Raw genomic sequence first — 7,272 nt, 5'->3', positions numbered from 1 at the left:
TTCAATGAAATTACAACAAATGTGGAACAAAGAGCAGATGGATTCGCTCAGATTTTCGATACCAATATAGGGGTAAAGTTACCATAATTTCCGTGCCTTAGACCTAAACTAAAATTTTTAGCGATAATAATGACAGGAATTAGGTTGTAGAATAGGTTATGAGAAATTGCGAAGAAAAATTTTAAAAAAAATCATTCATAGCTTTGAATTTTTGCAGTAACATGTGTCACTGAAAGTAATGTACTTACATAATATCTCAGCGATAAATTTAGGCCTTTCTTTTTGGATTACAACTCTAAGTGACCAATGCTTCGTAACTTGTTGATTTCAGTCTGTACCTGGAAATATTTAGATTGCATGTACCGTTATTTGGGGATAGTTACAAAAAAAATAGATAAATAAATAAATAAATTCTGAAAACTTGTTTCCCAGTGGCTTTACAAAACTTTGCATTAGCATTGTGGTGTTTCATTAATAGTACTGCTTAACTAAATAAGTTTCATATAATACTGCATGAACAGAAAATACTTACGAATTACTTACGTCAATCGTAATACTAAATTATAGTGATAAAAATTGTGTAGACATATACCAGCGATTATTTTTCTCATGTAAGTACAAGACTGATTAAATGCCGATTGCACTGAAGCGCGAGCAATAGCGGCAACAGCATCCACAAATATCGCCAGATTGATCCCCTTCCAGAGAAATTATTGTTTAACGTCGCAGCCAACGAGTTAACATTTTAACTCGTTGGCTGTAGCATTTTGTCTCTGTCAGTCAGGTTGCCAACTCGTACGATAATTTTGCGAACATACAATTAGTTGAACGCTTGTACGATGTATAATACTACATTGAAAGATACCAGCCAAACACACAATTCCGTTGTCTTGCTTGTCACAGGGAAATGACATGAATATAAATAATTCCCAGAGATAATATATAAACCGTGCTCTGCAATAACAGAGTCAATCAGACCTAAGGCAGAAATAACGATTGTCACTTGCTGTCGTGTCGGGCTTTTCGCTAGTGTGTTCACACTTTCAGTCCAATTACTAATCGTGAGCTCCTGTACAGGTATTACAGTAGGAAATTAGGACTGAACTATTGTTTAACAAAATGCGTGATTCCATAAGTGAGGAAACGGGCAAGAGAAAAAGCTGTGCATATCCAGAAAAAAAGGACAAAAGCTCAACAATACCGCTACACAAAAAACAGAAGTACGGAAAAGAATGGAATTCCGTTGTTGGCTCTGATCCGATAATATGATGTTATTTATGTGCTGTGTGTGTTGTGGGGCTCTCTTTTTATAGCAGAACTATTGGCGGTGAAATGGCATGCAAAAGGTGCTGAACACTAAATACTTATGAAAGGTCTTGGGTTTGGACAAATTCAAAGAACTTTATTTCGGTACAGCAATACAACAACTATTGACTGCAGGAAAGAAAAAGAGAGAGTGGCTGAGATACGGCAATGTCCTGTTTACGCCAAATGTCAGTATAGAAGCAGGGATTAGCGATCATGATGTCATTATAGCAACTATGATTACGAAAGTTAATAAATAAGTCAATCAGGATAGGAGAGTGTTTCTGCTAGTAGAGCAGATAAGCCGTTATTAGCATCTCACTTGCATGGTGAATTAGCATAACTTAGTTCCAGTACGATGGATGTAGAGGGATTATGGGCGAAGTTTAAGCAGACTGTAAACAGTGGTGTAGATAGTTATGTCCTAGTAAATGGATAAAGCATAGAAAAGACCCACCATGGTTTAATAACTAAATTCGGAGGATGCTGAGGATGTGGAGGCTGTTGCACTCTCGGTTCAAAAAGGAAAATACAAATGACGACAAGCGAGAGTTAGTACAGGTTCGTGCATCTGAGAAAAGATCTATGCGCGAAACATACAACTACCAGCGTCACACCTTAGCAAAATATCTGGCAGGGAACCCGAAAAAACTCTGATCTTATGTAAAATTGGCAACCGGGTATAAGGCTTCCATTCAGTTCCTTGTTGACCGGTCTCGTGTGGCAGCTGCAGATAGCAAAACGAAAGCCGAAGTTTTGATTTTCATGTTCAAGAAATCGTTCACACAAGAGAATCGCACAAACATAGCGCCATCTGACCGTCGGACAGACAACCATATGGACGACATAGTAATAAGCATCCCTGGCATAGAGGAACAACTGAAAGATTTGAAAGCAAATAAAGCACCAGGTCCGGATGAAATCCCAGTTTGATTTTATAAAGAGTACTCTTCCGTATTAACCCCTTACCTAGCTTGGATTTATCGTGAATCTGTCGGCCAACACAAAGTCCAAAGCGATTGGAAAAAAGCGTTGGTGACTGCAGTATATAAGAAGGGTAAAATAACGGACCCACAAAATTACAGACCAATATCTCTGACTTCTGTTTGCTGCAGAATCCTTGAAGATATTGTCCGTTGCAATATAATACACTTTCTTGAGACTAAGAAGTTTATGAGCACGAATTAGCCTGATTTTGGAAAGCATCACTCATACGAAACTCAGCTTGCCCTTTTCTCACATGATATACTGTGAACTATAGGTGAGGGGCAACAAGCAGAAGCTATATTTCTAGGTTTCCGGAAGGCGTTTGATATGGTGCCCCATTGCCGGCTGTTAACGAAGTTAGGAGCATATGGAACAAGTTCAGAGATATGTGAGTGGCACGGATACTTCTTAAATTATAGAACATAGTATGTTGTCCTCGATGGCTGATGTTCATAGAATGAAGGGTATCGTCAATAGCGCCCCGGAGAAATGTTATACATACATAAATGATTTGGGGAAAAGAATAGGCAGCATTCTGCGGTTGTTTGCTGATGATGGCATGGTGTACAGTAAGGTGTCGAAGTTGTGCGATTGTAGTAAGATACAAGACGACTTAGACAAAATTTCTGGATGGTGTGGTGAATGGCAGCTAGCCCTCGACGTGGAAAAATATAAGTTAATGCAGACGAGTATGAAGATATAACCTGTGATGTTCGAATACAGTATTAATAGTGTCCTGTTCGACGAACTGAAGTCGTTTAAATATTTTGTCATAACGTTGCAAAGTGATAGGAGATGGAATGAGCGTGTGAGAACTGTGGTAGGGAAGGCGAATGGTCGACTTCAGTTTATTGGGAACATTTTAAGAGAGAGTGGTTCACCCGTAAAGGAGACCACATATAGGATACTGGTGCGACCTGTTCTTGAGTACTGCTTCAGTGTTTGGGATATGTACCAGGTCCAATTGAAGGAAGCAGTTCAGAGATGGGCTGCTCCATTTGTTACCAGTAGATTCAAACAACATATAATTGGTAACGGAAATGCTTGGGAACCCAAATGGGAATCCCTGGAGGGAAGGCGACGTTCTTTCCAAGAAACAATTTTGAGAAAATTTAGAGAGCCGGCATTTGAAGCTGACTGCCGATCGACTCTACTGCCACCAACATACATTGCATTTAAGGACCATGAAGATAAGAAACGAGAAATTAGGGCTCATACGGAGGCATGTAGATAGCCCTTTTTCCCTTGCTCTACTTGTGAGTGGAACCGGACACGAAATGACTAGTAGTAGTACAGAGTACCCTCCACCATCCACCGTATGGCGGCTTGCAGAATATCTATATAGATGTAGATGTAATGTTGCTCTAGTCTAAGACTTGAATCTAAACTAGATGCCCTCTGCGAGACCAATTATAGTGACCCAGAAATTGCTAAGTCATTTAACTTAGGTCGAACTAAAGCTACATAATTATTGTGAAAAATGTGATTGGTAAGTTTGACACAGAGGAGTTGGCAGATATTTTGAACGAAGTGAATTTTAGCATCATAGCTGACGAGTCTGCTGATATGTAGTAGCAAATACAAAAAAAAAAGTTGAAGCAAAGTTTTTGAAGTTTGCACAGGGTCCAGTCAAAAACTGAATAGAGATCAAGCATGGAAACAAGAAGCAGGTGTACTGAACTGTGAAAAAATAACAAAATTGAAACAGTGAACGGTCCAAGCTTAACAAGTACAATGTCGAGCACACAAATGGAGCCACGGAATTGTGGTTAAGTGGTCACAATGTAGGAGTGTCAAACAAATGAGAAGTGTTCGATACTCTTTTATGCCAATTTTTTAAAATTATTTTTTTCATAAAAATATCAACTATCAGTCCTGTCACTGACATGTGTGTTCTCTTTCTGTAGTCTTGGTAATTGTCATACTATACGTTGATTATAGAATATGAGTCACATGGTAAGAATACATTACTTGGAAAGTAAATGTGGTGAATAGTGAGAGTAGACGAGATACCACATAGACACCTCACAGAAATGAAAACAACAAGTAAACGGCTGTGAACAATGTTACAAAAAGGAATACAGGAGTCAGAACTTCCAAAACGGAATGCAACTTCAAAAACGTTAGGAACATATGTTTTGACAGAATACAGGGAAAACTTCATCATTGTGAAGCTGTTGCATTCATGTGTTGCAGCTTATGTCACAAACTATTATGTTTCATCATTTCTCTGGGAGTGATCACATTCACATTCATACAAATTCCTAAATTGGGCAAGGCAGCATATGCCACTCACCAACCAGGTGTACAAACTAGGTGTGTCGATAAGAGATTTCTGTCATGTGACACACATACTGTCACTAATGCCGTGTGTAACACACCAGACATGTTTCTGGTGGAGTATTCAGTTGACTTTTTGTCTTGTCATCAAATGTTCCCGGTTCCCATTCGGAAGCCCTTCCTTTCCACTGCTGATAGAGTAGTTGCATAGAATCAGCTTTCATTATAGGTCTCTTCCTTACACCTCACTGTTGCAAACGGACGTTATACCATGACACAGACATAATTCTGAATACAACGAACACATACATCAACTACCAGGAAGATAGTTCACAATTTTGTGAAGAAGTAATGCACAATGTAGCTTTGAACACAAACCCATCCGCTATGTAGTCCGACTCCATTGCCACTTAACCCCGACGCCGTGGCATTCCAGTAGTAGTGGGACAAAGTTCATTTCAGTCAATTTTGTTAGTGCACATTGCCTACACCAAAAGCATGTATGCACTCAGGGGCAGACCTATTGTTCAACTTAGATTGACAGGTACTTAACTTATAGTTTTCCTTTGATTGACAGGTACTTAACGTATTGTTTTCCTTTGATTGACAGGTACTTAACCTATTGTTCTCCTTTGACTGGCAGGTCCTTAACCTATTATTCTGCTAAAAGGATCCTACCTTTTTATTGACAGGCACTTAACCTATTGTTCCCCCATGAAACGCAAACCCACCCCCTCCCTCTCGCTGCTACATGTACACATTCAGGTCTGAGTTATTGGAGAACCCCTCTCACTCTTATCACTTTTATTGACTACTTAATTAAAAGGATCAATTATTTAATCTTTCCTCCTCTGGTAAACCGCACTCCCACCCTCCCTCCCGGAAACAGGTGCGAAAAAAAATTCAAATGATTGGTCATTTTGAGGGGATTCGATTGTTCTGTATCGAAGATTGTTTAAACTATTTAGAAAATGTGTCAAATATTGTTTATTTAAACAATTTTAATGGATTCAAGGCAGTGTATGAAATACATGGAAATCAGTGGAGAGGAAGGAGCTCATAACAGGAAATTCAAGGGTATATTTTTTATTTATACAAAATTCAGTTTTTGGGGTAGGATTTCACTTGCTCATAATTCTCTGCTGTTTGGAAACATGTACGTCTTGTAAGAAGTAATTACACAGGGCAAACATATTGCATACCGGTAACCTAATGTTCAGCACTGTACTCTGGATGTCTTAACCTAATACTGTAGAACAAAAGCAAACTGGTGCTTTTTCATTCATTTTTTTACATCTTTGGCCGTTTGTCAGCACTTAACGTATTGTTCTGTTAAGTGGTTTTCCATGTCACCCCCATTTCCTTAAAATATTGTACCTCGTTTGATACCAAGTTAAGCAATTAGTTATGTCCTCCCACCATTTTCTGGTACACTTTTCGAATTTCACATGCTTGTGAACGACATTTCTGGGGCATTCTTCATTGTCAGCCAGCCCCTTAAACTATTGCACTGCATTTAACATAAAAATTATGCAAAGTAATGAATTGTTCTGCACTTAATCTCCTATTCTGCTCCATGTCACCCACTCAAGCACACCCTCCCCTTAACTGTTGTACAGCTAGCACCACGTTGCTATAAAAAAATTATGCAAATTAATTAAATCGATATTCTTCACATGTATGGGATAGTTTTTCTTAATTTTCAGCATCCTATTGGTTGGTGAAATCGATGGAATATAGTTTACACAAAAGATCGCAAGGAAAAAACACATCTAACCACCCAACACCGATGCCGGAGTCTGGGTGCACCAGCAGTGCCTGCGAAGTGTGGATGCAGTCGTCAGCTGCCAAGCAATGCAATAGTGTTGGTTCGGGTCCCACAAGGATGAGGCGGCGGCATCTCTTTCATACTTGACACCTGTGAAACTCCTGTCGAAATACGTGTTCAACTAGTTACCATTGCTAGCACGATGATGTGTAGCTGCAGTGTGGGCTCTGCACAGAGAGAGATGTTCCAATGTTTCCCAGAATAGCAGAGGATTCTTTGTTCCTAGTGATCCTAACGGGGCAGCCTGTTCATCACTGAATTTACCTGCCAAACTGCTGCTGCTACCAGTGAGGGATCACTGTCCGCCACTTTTTCTGTAGACGAGACTTCCAGTATTAAAATTATTTTATGCAGATCGCTACATTGCACTGACAGTTAAATCCTGCAAAAGTTTCTACAGTTCATCAAATAAATATGCGACTTACAAGAAAATTGGGAACCAGGAACTATTTACCAGTGTAACTACAATTAAATATTAAGATTACTGCTGCAGTCTGACACTGATCGATGTACAGGTAATGTCTCCTCTTGACAGCTGTGGTTCTGGAACAAATCTCAGTATCTATAATGCACATAATTTTCCACATAAAAATCTCTCTCATACCCTTGCGGTAATCAACGCGTTGAATCTATACATTCGTCACGATAGGACACACATTCATTTTCTCTGGTCATGCCACAATATAAGCCACAGCAACATTACACTGCAAAATATAAACTTTTTACACAAACAGTGCAGTCATCTTTTACATCTTTACAGTGCCCGAAAAAATTATGATACGCCTACACTCACACTGGCTATATGTCTCGATTCTCCTCAGTCCTAGGAAATTATCTGACAAAGTCTTCGAATCAGCGCTTCTGGAAGGTGC

Source organism: Schistocerca piceifrons, chromosome X, assembly GCF_021461385.2.
Source record: "Schistocerca piceifrons isolate TAMUIC-IGC-003096 chromosome X, iqSchPice1.1, whole genome shotgun sequence".
NCBI lineage: Eukaryota > Metazoa > Arthropoda > Insecta > Orthoptera > Acrididae > Schistocerca > Schistocerca piceifrons.
The sequence above is the reverse complement of the archived record's forward strand: the minus strand, read 5'-3'. Positions refer to the sequence as shown.